Below are 3,649 nucleotides of genomic sequence, written 5' to 3'. Positions count from 1 at the left end.
TATGGATACAGTAATATATGCTTTTTTAAATCAGCAATATTTGTTTTATCATTTCTTTAAAGGGTGGAAATAAGATTCTTTCTGACCTCTTTATTATTATTATTATTATTTTGATTATGGGAATGTAGAAAACGGAGAACAAAATGTGATTTTAAAAGTTGTTACGAGAAAAAACGACCTTCAGTCAAATCCAAAAACAGTAGAAAACTTGTATCTTTCATAAGATTAATACTTGCAGCCTCAGTTACAAAGAAATTATTCCAATACTACAAACTGAGTTCGAAGCCTTCTTATTATCAGAAAAATGCTGCAAGTAATTGTTTTCTCCGTTTAATCTGTTTATCATGGCACCCTTCAACATAAAACCCATTCTCTTCTATGCTTGAGAGGCTTCAGTGTTAACCCAATTCAATTGTTTGAACTTAAGCCCTCATTGTTCATGGATGAACAGCCCAGGATGAAATGATAACTCAAAAGGAAAAAAATAAAAACAATAACGTAAGCCCCTTTCAATTATGTCATACCCTGTCTGAAAAAGCTGAACCGAAAGCGGAGCTTGCACTACTTTTACGTCTGCAACATCAGAATTTTAGATTTTGGCCGTGTAATCCTTAAAATAGGAATTTTGAAGAATCTGATATGCCGTGTGGCAAAACATGGATTGATGATCTTATATAACACAAATAGTATACAGGTGTCTTTTGACGAGTGATACACAGGTGGCTTTCCGGATCGATGTCTACTGTGAGTTGTTAATGCATCCCCACTTCAAAATCAGTTTGATCTTAACTATCCCCATTAAATGCTTGTTAAGATCGGCAACTGCATTTCAATGGGTTATGAGGGTTTGCTATTTTGGGCCCAAAAAAAATCATTCCTCAAAAAATTAACAGAGCATGTATCTCTGTAAAGCGAGCTATAATTGCACAAGACAAGGATAAATACTGGTCTACAACCTATTGATATACTGCGAGATAAGAAATTTGACCAGATAGAATATATTGATTGCATATCCTCATATGCAAAACCCCATAATCCTAACAAGGTCCTAAGAAGAAAACTTGCCTTGGTTCTTCCCCATTTAATGGAATTAAGAAATTCGATCCAATTCTCGTAATTTCTTTTCATTCCCTTAAGAGACAGAAAGGTATTTTTGATACGAATGGCAGAATTCAAGATAAATATATAAACATCACAATTACAGAGACACACCTTCCAACATTTTACAAGATGTGCTGTTCAGATGGGGTTTTGCACAATACCTCATTAATGAAGCAGAGCTGAACAGAATGCCACTTCTCTGTTACAAAATAGTCAATCTATTCTGTGATAAAAAGGATAATCTTCCTCAAAAACTCATTAAAGCAAATAGCAGAGCTTCAAATTACCCTGTTTGAGGAAACCGTGGCACCTATTTCAAATTTCCCCGAGAAGAAGTCTCAAGAAATTCTGCCATCACAAACAAGATACCTTGTTAGATCCATAACTGATAGCCTCCAAGCTCAAATCAGACATATTTGCCGCCCATCTCTGAGGTCCTCCTCCTTCAGGATCCTCTATATTATAAGCAAATGTAGCTTCACAGCCATTAACACCCTCACCCCTCTTTCTTCTCACGGTCCTCTGCAAAGCTATCAGGCTTGAAAATGTCGAAAAACTATTTCCCACAAATACGTCAGCCTGGAGGCAAACTTCATAATCAATGGCAGCTTGCATTAAATAAGGATACTTAGCATAAATACCAGTAACTCCGAGCTTTTTCTTCTCATAAGGAACCAAATCATGGCTCCACCCTTCCAGCAAAGACCCGTCCTCAAGTAGAGCATCCGCCACAGCCAAATAAACAACAGACGGCTTCTCCAGACCAGGAACCTTCGCCACGCGCCGCATAATCTCTTCCTTTCCGCTACAAATCCTCAGATTCTCCCCGTCCCTAATTTTAGCCCGGCTCTCCAGCTTCTTACAATGAATCATCCAGTCCTTCTCAATTCTCATATGAACAGCAACATATTTTGAAGAATTTCCAACCCCTATGAGTTTTGCCACAACTTTAGAAGCCTCGGCAGACAATTCGTCCACCAAATCGAGACATTCAAAGACTGTAGCATACTCATTTACAGACCAGTGGTCATGCCAGAGGAAAGGGTGTTTTCCCTCCAATTTAATAACCCTTTGCCGGTCAATCTCCGGGTTACGAAGACATTCATCCAGCTGCTCCAAATCCCTACGAGCACTCCACCTGCGCCCGTTCCCCTTGCGCACAACAAAGCCCTCCCCGGGATTCGAACCCCGGGCCATTTGAACAAACCCGCGGCAGCGAGAATTGAACCTTTCCAACGAAAATACTCCATCAAAAGGAACTGGCTGCAGCAGGTCTGTGTCTTTGTAAAACAGAGAAGCGCTCAAATTAGGCATGAGCAAAGTCCTGTTCAATTTCCTGGCCGTAAGAGCAGCCCTGGCCAGAGCAATCTTCTGATTGTTGAGTCCCCACACAATCTGCGGCACCTCCAGAAATTTATCGCTCCGAACGCCCCCTGTACCAACCCTTCCCCTTTCTTCATCCGGCCCCTCTAAAACTATATTCAAAGCAAATGCTGGGTGATGTTCAAAACACCGGCCTTCCTGCAGCTTTGTCAACAACGGCGCCGTCAAAATTCTGGTCACCAGAACACAGAAAAGCAACATAACACATCTGTAAACCTTCAAACTAATCTGCTGCCGTTTCATAAATCCTCTAGTACTGCTCAAAATTTCTTCTTCCTTCTTCCTGGCCTGCATTTCTGTCAATTGAAAGAAGCTAACCAGACCGCCTTAAGCCCACCACCCATTGTCGTTCCCTAATGAAGAATTCTGGCGGAGAAACCAAAGTGATGTGGAATTCGGACGGCTAGATTCTTGGAATTTCCGTTTCTTGAACATCGGAAATCGTTCAGTTCAAGTAATTGATTGGCGATTACGCTAAGATGAAATTGGGATTTCAATTGCATTTAGTGCGCATTTTGATGAAGAAGCCCCACAAAGTTTCATTTGGAGTAGGCGATATTTGTTTGGTCGCCTCACATAATTTTTTGGTTTTGGTGGAAAATCAAGGAATGTTGTGATTAATTGAAAGAACAATCGTGTCACTTGATTATATGAGATTGAAATGGTGACGTGTGCAAAAGTAGATTAAAGAAGTCCAATGGGCGGACTAAGTTTCTCCCATCTAGGCTTTTCTAGATGAGGGTCAATTCAAGGAAATTTTTAATGTTTTTCATTTATCATTTATAATGAAATGGGGCATTTCTTTTCTCTTCATCTAGGCTTTTAATAAAGTGCATCTTGGGAATATAAATATAAATTTTTATTATTCATTTTAAAAAGAAATAGTTGAAAGGATTGTTGAACTTGACAAGAAGTGGTCTTTATGTTGAGATATAAGGTTTAAATCTAGAAGCATCTTAATTTGTCTTTCTTTAGTTTATTCTATATGTCAAGTGGGTCTTATGTTGACACTAAGGTTTAAATCTAGGAGCATCTTAGTTTGTCTTACTTTAGTTTATTAATAGAATAGCAGTCACACTAAGTGATATCAATGATGCATTGGAGTAGGCCTATAATTTGACGGTCACCCCTCCTTATCATGTGTATTTTTTAGGACACTTTGGTC

At 39.2% G+C, this 3,649-nt stretch overlaps 1 pseudogene across 1 annotated transcript; it reads right to left on the bottom strand.

The window, feature by feature from the left end:
• Nucleotides 1-1,150: 1,150 nt before the first annotated feature.
• On the bottom strand, nt 1,151-3,102 carry LOC149542347 (O-fucosyltransferase 23 pseudogene; annotated as a pseudogene). The gene has a single exon (XR_016355456.1). The product of XR_016355456.1 is annotated as an O-fucosyltransferase 23 pseudogene (transcript).
• Between the last annotated feature and the right edge of the window lie 547 nt (nt 3,103-3,649).

This window comes from Cupressus sempervirens, chromosome 8 (genome assembly GCF_028749045.1).
Source record: "Cupressus sempervirens isolate cs-2001-9-10 chromosome 8, ASM2874904v1, whole genome shotgun sequence".
Taxonomy (NCBI): Eukaryota; Viridiplantae; Streptophyta; class Pinopsida; order Cupressales; family Cupressaceae; genus Cupressus; species Cupressus sempervirens.
Note: the sequence above shows the minus strand (reverse complement) of the source record. Positions and strands in the feature narration are given on the sequence as shown.